We start from the raw sequence: 13,073 nt of genomic DNA, 5'->3' as shown, positions 1-13,073 counted from the left end.
CTAGAATAATGTTTAAGTCCTCTTAAAGAACCAGAAAGTGGGGCCAGTGCAAGAGCCCTGGAAGACACCCTTGTCCTGCCAGACTCAGCACAGGATTTTCCACCTCACCTCTGGGCCAGGAACCACTCTCACATCTGGGAAGGCTGGAGAGGGTGTCCCTCCTAGAGTCCAGTCTCTGAATTTTAAAACTCAGCCCAGGAACTGACATTGTGACAAGTGAGGAGTAAGGAGAGTATCCTTGGCATGCCTGAACCTGGGGACACGTTCTAAATTCACTCAGGTGTCCAGGAAAAGCTGGTGCAGCACTGGCAGACATAGAGATGGTGACGTGCCTGCTCAAGTAACCACTTATTTTTCTAAGTCCCCCAGGGAGCCCCTGCACTGTTTGTGCCAACATATCATCCTCCCTGCTGACCCAGGATCACCTAGGATGACATCTTCCAATAGCCTTGGTGTGACATATGCAAACCGAAGTGTCTGGAGTTTATGGGACCGGGTAGGTACAAATGTCAGGAATGCAGGCAAGGTGTTGATGCTGAGACAGTGCTGGGGGTAAGCATGTATCACAGACGAGGCCTGTGCATGTAGGGTGTGCAGAAAGCTCCTGACTTCCCTGCCTGGAGCCTAGTCCCCCTAGACAACTGGCCAGTGTTCTGAAATCTGGTGGTGGCAATGAGGTAGGCAGGACAAGGTCTATTTACTATGGAGCAGGGTACTTATTCTATGTCCCTTAGGACTCCCCTTCCCTGGTTTGCATATAAGTTCCCAAGGTCACCCACACCATCCTCCTCTTTGGTATTCTACTCCCTCCTGCTTATTTTCTCCTCTCAGAACAAATTTCTTTGTGCAAACCTAGGATTCTGACTCTAAAATACCCCAGAGAACGCCTGATATAGGTACCCTGAAATTCACTTAGAGGAGTCTGTACGCGAATCTGCCATCTTTCTAAGTTTATTTTTCTCTTTAAGAGTAGTAATGATAATATCATCATAATTCTCATTATTATTGTTTATAGTCCATTTTATTACCTTTATTAGTATGCATTATCTTTGTGGTTGTTTTTACATAACATTGAGTAGATCTGCTCTATGCTAAAGATTGTCTGATTTACTGAAGATCATTATGGAGGGTTACCCAACATACAAAATACATACACCTAGTTACTGCTGAGCTCCCACGGTACTTAGCTGGGTGCCCTTGACTCAAGGTCTCTATGAAGCTGGGGCTGAGGTCTCAGCTGTCGCTCCACAGGGGAGGATTTGCTCCCAGACTCACTGAGACGGGTACTGGCAGGATGCAGTCTGAGCTGAGAGCCTAGTGCCTCTATCTGGAGGCCTGGGACCTCCCTGTATTCTCTCCTATGTGGGCCTCTCCATATGGCAGCTACTAACACCCTTGCAGGCTTCCCCAGGTCCAGGGATAGGAGAGACAGACAGAAACAGAGAGAGAACACAGGATGCAGCAAGTGAGAGAGAAGTGACAGAGGTTCTGTCAATGAATCTTAACACTGACCTCCCATGACTTGTTATATTCTGCTGGTCAGAAGCCAGTCACTAGCTACTTAGTAGTTGCACAAATCGTGGAGTTTCCTCGCTGGATGTGGATCACAGTCTGTGGCTGAGAACACCCAGGAAGGCATGTTCAGTGGTCTCCCCCAGACCTGGGAAAGTGTCTGCATTCTAGAAATAACTGAAAGTGATGAAAGTCCAGCCTCAATCATCAGAAGAGAAGTGAAAAGAAGACAATGTGTTACATGTCATTTCTCATCCACTAAAGCAGCAAAAGAAAAGCTCCCCGAACTCCTGAAACTGGATCCCTTGGTGGGAATGAGGCACAGGGCCACTCATTCCTCTGTGGTAGGAGGGGCACTGACTCGTCCTGGAGGGTGATGGCTGCCGCATCCACAGATACCACCCACTTGATTAAAGATGTTACTTCTAGAAAGCAAAGGCAGTGGTCAGAGGTGTGTACGAAGAGTCCACGTGGGTGGTGTTGTCTGTCTTATTTCTAAGAGCCCTGCATGGACACCTGCTTCCAGAGGGGAGTTGGTTCCACTGACAGTAAGAACAGGCTGCAGCTGTTTAAAATGACAGTGTCCATACTACCCAAAGCAGTCTACAGGTTTAATGTGATCACTATCAAATTACACATGACATTTTTTCACAGAACTAGAATAACCCTAAAATGTATATGGAACCATAAAAGACCCAGAATTGCCAAAGCAATCCTGAGAAAAAGAACAAAGCAGGAGGCATAACCCTCCCAGACGTCAGACAATGCTACAATGCTAATCAAAATAGCCTGGTATTGGAACAAAAACAGACATATGGATCAAGGTAACAGAATACAGAGCCCAGAAATAAACTAACAGACCCATGGTCAATTCATCTCTGATGAAGGAGGCAAGAATAGACAATGGGGGAAAAGACAATCTCTTCAGCAAGAGGTGTTGGAAAAGTTGGTTCATGCAAATCAATAAAGTTAGAACACACTCTCCCACCATACACAAAAATAAACTCAAAATGGCTTAAAGACTTAAATATAACACATAACACCATAAAACTCCTAAAAGGGAACATAGGAAATACGTTCTCTGACATAAATTGTACCAGTATTTTCTTAGGTTAGTCTCCCAAGGCAATAGAAATAAAAGCAAAAATAAACAAATGGGACCCACTGAAACTTATAAGTTTTCTCACAGCAAGAAAAGCATAAACAAAATGAAAAGAGAACATACAGACTAGGAGAAAATGTTTCCAAATGCTGCGACCAACAAGAGCTTAATTTCCAAAATATACAAACAGCTCATACAACTCAATAACAAAAAACCAAACAAAGCAATCAAAAAATGGGCAGAAGACTTAAACAGACATTTTTCCAAAGAAGACATACAGATGGTCAATAGGCATATGAAAGGATGCCCATCATCACTAATTATTAGAGAAATACAAATTAAAACTACACTGAGGTATCACCTCACACCAGTCAGAATGGCCATCATCAAAAACCAGCAAATAACAAATGCAGGAGGGAGTGTGGAGAAAAGGGAACCCTCCCACAATTTTGGTGGGAATGTAAATTGACACAGCCACTATGGAGAACAGTATGGAGGTTCCTCAAAAAAACTAAAAATAGAGTTCCCATATGATCCTGCAATCCCACTCCTGGGCATATATCCAGAGAAAACCATGATTCGAAAACATATATGCACCCCAATGTTCATAGAAGCACTATTTACAATAGCTAATACATGGAAGCAACTTAAATGTCCATCAATAGATGAATGGATACAGAAGACGTGGTACATATATACAATGGAATATTACTCAGCCATAAAATGAATGAAATAATGCCATTTGCAGCAACATGGATGCAACTAGAGATTAATATACTAAGTGAAGTAAGTGATAAAGAGAAAGACAAATACTATATGATATTACTTATATGTGAAATCTAAAATATGGCACAAATGAACCTATCTACAAAACAAAACAGACTCACAGACATAGAGAACAGACTTGTGGTTACCAAGGGGGAGGGGGTTGGGGCCGGATGGACTGAGAGTTTGGGGTTAGTAGTTCCAAACTATTACATAACGAATGGATAAAAAACAATGTCCTACTGTATAGCACAGGGAACAGGATATTCAATATCCTGAGATAACCATAATGGAAAAGAATATAAAACAGATGTATATATGTGTATAACTGAGGTACTTTGCTATACGGCAAAAATTAATACAACATTGTAACTCAACTATATTTCAATTAAAAAAAAAAGGAATCAGTTGATGTGAACAACACTAAAGGCCAAATAATCCTAAGAGTCATATACAGAACATTCTATCCAACATACTCTGAATACACAGTCTTCTCAAGTGCAGAAAAAATATTTTCTAGAAAAGACCACACGATAGACCACATATCAAAACTTAGTAAACTCAGGAAGACTTAAATTATACCAAGTACATTGTCTGACCATATTATTAACCTAGAAATCAATAACAGGAGGAAAACTGGAGCACTAATGAATACAAAAAAATTGATCAACTCTCTCCTGACCAACTAATTCATCAAAGAATAAATTTAAGAAGAAATAAGACAGTATTTTGAGACAAACTGAAATGGAAACACAGTATACTAAAAGCTATGGGATGCAGCAAAAAGAGTGTTAAGAGGGAAGTTTATTGCAACAAATGCCTACCTTACGAATTAAGAAAGATCTCAAATAAAAAACCGAACTCTTCTCTTCAAGGACCTGGAACAAGGCCAAACTGAACCCAAAATTAGCAGAAGGAAGAAAATTATAAAGATTACAGCAGAAATCAATGTGATAGAGAAGAGGAAAACAACAAAAAAGATTAGCAATACTAACAGTTGGTTCATTAAAAGATAAAATTTCAAACCTTTAGCTAGACTAACCAAGGAAAAGGATAGAAGACCCAAATCAACAAAATTACAATTAAAAGAGAAGACATTACAACTCTACTACAGAGATAAGAAAGATAACATGTTACTTTGAACAACTACATGCTAACAAACTGGTCAACCTAGATAAATGGAAAAATTCTTAGAAACATACAACCTACCAAAAGCGAATTAGGAAGAAAGAGAAAATCTAAATGAAGCAATTAGTAGTATGGAAATTAAATCAGTAATCAAAACTCTTCAAATGAAGAAAAACTCAAGATCAAATGGCTTCACTGGTAAATTTTACCAAATATTTAATGCATTAATGCCAATCCTCAAAGTCTTCAAAAAAGAAAGAGAAAAAATGGATGAGGAGGGAAAACTCCCAAACTCATTCTACAAGGTCAGCATTACTTTGATATTATGATCTGAAATGGACACTGCCAATTACAGGCAAATAACACTGATGAATATAGGTTTAAAAATTCTGAATAAATACTAGAAAATCAAATATATGTGATGCATCATATTAATAGAACAAAAGAAATATATAATATCAATAGGCACACAAAAAGCATTTAATAAGTTAGGTATAAAATGAATGTAACTCAACATAATAAAGGCCAAATATCGGGGCTTCCCTGGTGACACAGTGGTTAAGAATCCACCAGCCAATGCAGGGGACATGGGTTCAAGCCCTGCTACAGGACGATCCCACATGCCACGGAGCAACTAGGCCCGTGAGCCAGAATTACTGAGCCTGTGCGTCTGGAGCCTGTGCTCCGCAACAAGAGAGGCAGCGATAGTGAGAGGTCCGCGCACCGTGATGAAGAGTGGCCCCCGCTCGCCGCAACTAGAGAAAGCCCTCGCACAGAAAGGAAGACGCAACACAGCCAAAAATAAATAAATAAAAAAAATTACTTGAAGCTCAAACCCTGGAATGCTTCCCAATTTTGTCAGACTTACATGTTATTATAATGTCTATATCCATTTAGCTAATGAGGTAGGTAAAGATAAAGAGTGATCTGTTCTTCTGTGTTTAATACAGTTTAAAAAAGTATATAATGCTCCTAAGAAATCAGGTTAGATCTGGAATACAGATGAAAATATGAAATGAAAGTACTTTTCCTTGCTTTGTACAAGAGCAGTAGCCCATCATGTACAAATATGTCAGATGACAAGGTACCTTCATGTTAAAAACAATGCCATCACTGCAAAAGAAAGCTTTATTGATTGTACTGAAGTAAAAGGGAAAAATAGATATGATATACCTCAGGTAATTATGAGTATATTGAAAAAAGATAATGTTGACATAAAAATGGTCATGGTCACAGATATTATACAGGTGCAACTGTGGCAGATGTACGAAGACGTAGAAGCCATGTTCCTCCACTGAACATGACGATGCCAAATTTGTGACCTGATTCATTTCTTAACCTTCATGGACAAAATTTCTGCTCCCACAATTTAAAATATGACCTTTAAAACACTGTATAATGAGAGGATGTGATATTTTAATGTCTGTTCTAAGTAGTACTTTAAACACACATAAGACTATCCAGTTGTCAGTCAGCAAGATCAGATGAAATCAGCTATCATTCCATGCAAATGAATGGCATATAGCAAATATTCATATATGTGTGCACCTATATAAAACATGTTAGCATATATGAATAAAATCAACTCTATTATATTAATATTTAATGTACAATCATGTTAGCAAATGCACTGTGGTGAAATCAGAAGCATCTAGGTATAAAGAGATTACAAATTTTTATGCAGTTGTCACAATGGGATAGTATTGTGACCAAAGTGGAAATTGTATAGAAAGTTGTCCAAAAAAAAAATCTTGACTACAGGAAAAAAAGCATGCTTATTATAAGGCCTCTCCCCTTGTTTACAACCAATGTCAGAAAGTAACCTTGAACGAGGTTAGGAGAATAAAAACTTTAACAAGACATAGAATATTCTTTCTGTTGTAGAAAATAAACCAAAAGAAAAAGTAAATAAATAAACTATGAGGATTCTACAGATAGAAATATCAATTCTTATGGGAAAGAGGCTTAAAATAAATAATAAGGAGATTATAGATATCTTAATTTCACCTTTTGAATGGAGATATACAAAATTAAGCTAAAAACCTTCATATTCTGTATTAGGAGAAAATTTATTTGCTATGAATGTACTTAATTTACAAAAAGCAGCCCCAGTCTTACCTTTTAAGTATTCTGTTGAAGTTTTAAGTTTTAATATATTTCATCTTAAATGGTCTTATGAAGTATGCAATGATTGGTATTTTAAAAATCGTCACTATGCCTGGAACTTCTAAAAGTGATTCACAATTTTTTAAATTACATTCTTATAAAAATTTGGTATTGACCGGAATATTATGATTTTTAATAATACTAGTCACATTGGAATACTGCAGAAGATTTTTCAATGAGCCTATGTGCATAAACATTTAAGACTGTCACTGTATTATGAGAAAATTTCAAACACAGCAAAATTTTAACTTGAAAATGAGAAAAATCTAAGAAGTACATTTTAAATATTGCTGACTGTGGGGCTTCCCTGGTGGTGCAGTGGTTAAGACTCCACCCCCCAATGCAGAGGACACGGGTTCGAGCCCTGGTCCGGGAAGATCCCACATGCCGTGGAACAACTAAGCCCGTGAGCCACAACTACTGAGCCTGATCTCTAGAGCCTGCGACCCACAACTACTGAAGCCCACGCACCTAGAGCCCATGCTCTGCACCAAGAGAAGCCACCGCAATGAAAAGCCGGCGCACCACAACAAAGAGTAGCCTCCACTCGCCACAACTAGAGAAAGCCCATGCAACAACGAAGACCTAATGAAGCCAAAAATAAAATAAATAAAATAAATAAATTAAAAAAAGAATGATTTGTAAAAAAAAAATAATATTGCTGAGGTAAAAAAAAATGCACAACATGAGAGTTGTGAGTTAAGTTTTATTTGGGGCAAAATAAAGACTATATCCTGGGAGACAGAATCTCAGATACCTCCAAGAAAGTGCTCCAAAGAGGCAGGGGGACGGTCAGTATATATGTGATTTTGGTGAAGGGGGAGTACACGCAATCGAGCACATATGTTTTTTGCAGAAGGTTTCTGCTCGTCTCATGCAGGCTATGGCTAGTCACGAGGCGCAGACGTCACCATGAAGGATTTCAGTGCTTCTCTAGACACGAGGAGATACAAGAACTGGGCTCATAAAATCAGCTCCTGCAACTATCTAACTCTCTGAAGAGCTGTCCTGCCAGCTTCCCCCGAGCACAGAGCGCCTCATTTCTGCTCTCCACCCTGAACTCCTTTCAGGGGGTGTTGAAGGTCAGCGGCTGCAGCAGCTGCGCCAGCACCTGATTTAATCCATGTCGAGGTAGATGGCAAGTGCCGATCCATAGCTGACAATACGCTCCAAATAATTTTATTCCTTTAAGACAGGAAAGTAAAAGTACAATAAATTCTGATTCTGACATGTTTAAACTATAAAACTTAACATAGTGTGCTTTACTACACTTTTTTTTTACTTTTTCAATATTTTTTCAACTACATCCACGTTAGCTGCACATCATCCGTGTATAGTCTGTTAGTTACGGTCTTTGAACAAAGGAATAAGTGGATAATTCCGTGCGGTTGAGGACAAGGGGCGGAAATATTTCTCTTGGCCACTAAGGAAAAGGGACATTTTTAAAACCTTCCGGGGGCGTCTGAGGAAACGCAGCAGAGTCTGTCCGCGACGGTGAACTCTCCCGGTCGCCCGCGCCCCCGCTCCTTCCCCGCGGCCCGAGGGTCCGGGGCGCGGCCGCGCTGCCCGCGAGGACACGCGCTTCCCGCGCTCCGCCCCGGGCGGGGCTCCTCCCGCCACCCGCCCCGCGTCCGGAACAGACGCCCCGCCGGGAACAGCCTCCACGCCCCCGGCCCCTCGGAGACCGGATCCGAGGGACAACAAGCGACATCGAACGTTACCTTAGAAGGTGGAGATACACCGCGCGGGGCGGCGGGAAAGGAAGGCGCGGAGCCGCGAGGAGGGGGCACAGCCCCTTTTCAGCGGCCGGGGCGCGGGCGGGGAACGTCTTCCTCCCGCAGACCAGCCAGCCCCACGCGCGGGGCCGCAGCCGCCATGGCGCCTCTCCTCCGTCCTCAGGGAAGATCGCCCATCAAGTCCGGGTGCAGTTGCGCATGCGCCGCATCGCCTGTGACATAGTGACTTCGTGCCCCCCCTGCAGGCCTTTGGGGGCAGTGCAGGATGCTCAGAACTCACTGGAGAATATGTGCCCCCTCCCAGCCAGGATGCTAAATTACTCAAAATCTCAGTGCCCCAGCCTCTCTGCTGATGGCACTGGTGATGCTCTGATCCAGCCATGCCTGCTCTCTTGCCTGGGATATGCTCCACTCTTTGGAGCCATGTCATCTGGTTTTTAGGTCATCCAAAATAAATGATAATAACCTCTATTCTATGCCACAATGACAGTAACCATTTCAGGTCCCTAGAAAGGAGCCACCAATCTCCACCATCAGATTCTCCACTGGATCTTCAACCTGTTAGACACAGAGGACAGCTGCTCTGCTTGGAATAAAATTCTCTAAAGTAATATACAGAGTTGGTCACAATCACAAGTAACTGAAACAGAAGATGAGAGTGGAAAATCTATGGACTTTTCCTCATTTGAGAATAGGAGTCCACAGTTAATTCCAAGAAATCATTAGCTATCTGAAGCAGTGGAATACAGCTGGCATACCTTGGAGCTTGTCAGGGAGGGAATCAAACTGTGTTTTCCCTCATTTAGCAAATCCTCTCAAAAAATAAGGAAACAAGAAAAAACATTCTGCTTATGACCATCTCTATTCAATTATATTTTTATGCACAAGAAAGTAATGTAAAATACGTAAAATATAAAATATCAGGAAAAAAATGATAATGTATTTAAGATACACATTTCTAATATCCATAATTATTTACAAAATTCATAATCAGTTTCTTAAATAAACAAACTCATGAATTACATTTTAGAGCTTATCCTTTCAGAACTTCAAGTGGGATTTGCTGTTTCAGATTTTGGAATGTAATTTTTCTTGAAAATATTCTTCAGAATATACCTTTGTTACAGACTTTAAACTAAAGTTACCTGCTTAACAGATATACATGAAAATATCAGTTGTTTGAAACTTTCATAAACTTACACTCACATCATATAACAGCTCAACAAAGGCTTTGAAATAGCCAATGATTCTGCTTGTTAATTTTCTTCCAGTAAGAGATTCAGGGACCCAACAACATTCGATTTGTGGATTTTCCATCATCAACATGTGCTTTCAGCTACGGGTATGTTCCTTGGGTTTATTCCACTCAGTTGTAAAGGGAAAATGTACGGCACATCATGGAGCGTGTTTTCAGGGCCTGAGCCTATACACAGCAAATATCACTTCCACCCCCAATTTACTTACTGGAAACCACTTCACTGTGAATGATCTTCGTCCTTAGGGTTCTAGAGGATGTGGGCCTTTTAGAGGCTGCAGGTGGGGGCATCAGAAAGAGCTCACCTTTGAGCAGAGCTCTTCTTCCTGTGTTCATGCTGGTGCAGGGAGGTGGGGCACAGGTGCCCTAACTGCCTCTTGCTTGTGCTAGGACATCGACAGGTGTCCTGGCCACTCCTGCTACATGTCCGCCTGCATCTGCCCATGTTAGGAGGCCTGTGCACCTGTGCCTGCCTGAGCTCACTCACGCCAACAACCCATCTACTGTTCCTGGAGCCTGAGAACCTGTCTGGCTGTTCACGCGCCTATGCATCACTGCATCGAAGCCCTCTTTATATAATTTGAAAATTGAAGCCCAGAAAGAGGCAGGGACTTGTCTAGGACACCATATGTGAGCAGAGGCCAGAAGAAAAGTGAGGAATCCAGCTCCCTAAGCCAGTACTCATTCCCCCCCATCATGTTTGGTTTTGAAATAAGAGCCCCTAAGATCCTGGTGAACTCCTGCCAACCCGGCTCAGTTTGGGCCATTACTCTCTCCGCATCTCCATGCAGACACAAGTATGTACAAATAGAAATAGGGTTCACAGCTGGGGATGGTGAGAGGGTGGTTAAGGAAGAGAAAACACAATGTAAGTGCTGAGGATAGCAGGAAAAGGTTGGAGACAGCTCTGCCATGGAGCAGGGGCGTCCACCACCCTGGCAGTGTGTCCAGAGGTCCAAAGCATGAGGGGGATTCTCCAATTTCCCAGAGTCCTGCCTGGGCGTGGGCCATCTCCCTAGTGTTCTCCAGGGGACAGGGCGTGGGGTCGTAGAGTCCACCATTCTGATCTTCTAGAACCCGGCTGAGCACACACCCCATTCCCCAGTGTAGACAGTGCTGCAGGGGAGAAGGGCTTTCCTTCTCTGCAAATTGTGTGCTTGCCGTGGCGGATTGCAAGTGTTCTGTATGCTTGGAAAGTCTGTTGAGAACCTTGGTTCTCCACCACTGACCACTGTGTTCTGAGAGTTTGGCAAAATGCTTTCTACTTCACGGAGGTCCCTCAGAGGAGGGATGAGCTGGGGAAACGAGGCCTTGTAAGCAGAAGGGGGAAAAGCCTCAGCCCCAGAGCCAGGATTCTAGAAAGAAGACCAGTCCTAGTTGCGGCCTCGTGGTCCTCATTTGGATGTGGGGATATCATTTTTCTGGCTGAGGTCATCCCTCACAAGTAAAGAGACACCACAGTGATGGACAAAAAGGTGGGGAAAAGGAAGCTTCTGAGGCCCCTTTCACTGCACTGCCCTGGAGCCTGTATGTTCTACTCTATGCCCCTATGACTCTGAAGAGCCTCTGTGTTGACACTCAAATAAAGGTACCAGTTTTTAGGGGGTGTGCAGGCCCGGAGCCACAGTTGTAGTGCTGGCCACCTAGGAGCAGACAGGCTTTTGCATCACTGATGCCCACTGAGGGTCACAGAGAGGACTTTGTGGTCCCCCTTGCTTCACATACAACTTTAAACTCTTGTTAGTAGCTTTCACCTCCACAGTCCAGCTGGTTAAAAGGGAGGAGGGCGCCAAGATAGTCACATACATCCCTTCAGCAACTATGCACCAAGCACTCCCTCTCTGCCAGGTGCCCATGTGTGGGGCCCAAAATGACCTAGAGTTCCCTAGTTTCCAGGAGCTCACAGCCTGGAGCAGAGATGGCCAAAGGTACAAGAGCAAAACATATGAAAGAAAAGAGCAAGTGCTAGACTGGAAATAAAGACTGTGCTCTGAGGGAGGTCTGGGGAGTCCCTGGGTAGGAGGGTCTCAGAGGCCTCACTGGACTGACAGTTACTGGGACCAGAATGACAAGAGCGAGCCAGCCCTACACACATCTGGGAGCAGCATGTCAGGGAGAAGTCACCACTGCTGCAGACACCTGTGGGCAGAAGTGAGTGGGCCAGAGAAGCTGGAAAGTGATGAGTAGGACTGGAAAAATACCTGCGGGGGTTAGGGGGACTCACGAAGTCCGGGCCGTATCCTGGGGTCTGGTAGACTGTTAGGTGTCTGTTTCTTTCTAACAACATTTACCCCTAACCTTGCATCTTAAAATTACATACATTTAATAGCTCGCAATTTTTCTGGGTAAGAAATACGGGCACAGCTTAATGGATTCCTCTGCATCAAAGTGTCTCACAGGCTGGGGCTGCAGCCTCAACTGAGACTCAAGTGACAGAGGATTTGGTCCCAAGTTTACTCACAGGGTTCAGGATGCAGGTTGGATTTGGAGTTTGAGTTCCTTTCTGTGTGTTGACTTGGGCAGTGCCTCCATTCTCTCCTTTGTGGGGCTCTTTATATGAGAGCTCAAAATATCTGTGCTTGATTCCTCAATTCAGGGATAAGAGAGCGAGAAGTGGAAAATTAGAGAGGGAATAAAAGGGAGGTGAGCGATTTTTGAAACTAAAGCGTACACATGACATTCCATCACTTTGGCTAAAATCTACTGATTGGGGTGTTTGCTAACCACTTAGTAGTTACACAGGGGTATGTATAGCAAAGGTGAGGTCACTGGGTAGCATGTGGAAGCTGCCCACCACACAGGGCAATTTGAGTCACTTGGGTCTCATTCAAATGATAACAGGAAACAATTGAACAGTTTTACTCCAAAGGGTGACAATGTGTGAATTTCCATTAATTTCAACCCCCTCATGCTGCTGACCTAAAAATGCAGCCAAGAGGGGAAGTGACAGTTCCAATATCACCTTACTGAAACTCAGACCTCTTTTGAGTTATTTTATGCTGTGTCCCACCCCTTCTTGTAATTTTTCAGTCTCTCCTTTGTGCCTTCGACACACGTGACACCAGCCACAGCTGTTATAGATATTATCTCAATGCACATGGTGATGCTCCTAGAAAGGACATTCTAGCGCGACCTCCACTGTGCAGGTGGGAAGATTGAGGAACAGCTGAGAGGAGCAGGGTGTTTTCCAGGACACAGAACTGGTGAGAAAAGGGACTGATTTCAGGTCTGTCTCCTGAAAGTTAGGACCCTAGTTACATTTCCAGACAGCTGTGGCCAGGGCTGTGTCACCTCATCGTGTACAAAAAGGAGGATATGGGGGGGGTAGGAGCAGTTAACAGCCTAGAAGCGGATTTGGGTAGATTTGATTGAAGGGAGGATCCCAGGTAATAAAATCTTGAATAAGTGA

This window comes from Eubalaena glacialis, unplaced genomic scaffold (genome assembly GCF_028564815.1).
Source record: "Eubalaena glacialis isolate mEubGla1 unplaced genomic scaffold, mEubGla1.1.hap2.+ XY scaffold_56, whole genome shotgun sequence".
NCBI lineage: Eukaryota > Metazoa > Chordata > Mammalia > Artiodactyla > Balaenidae > Eubalaena > Eubalaena glacialis.
Note: the sequence above shows the minus strand (reverse complement) of the source record.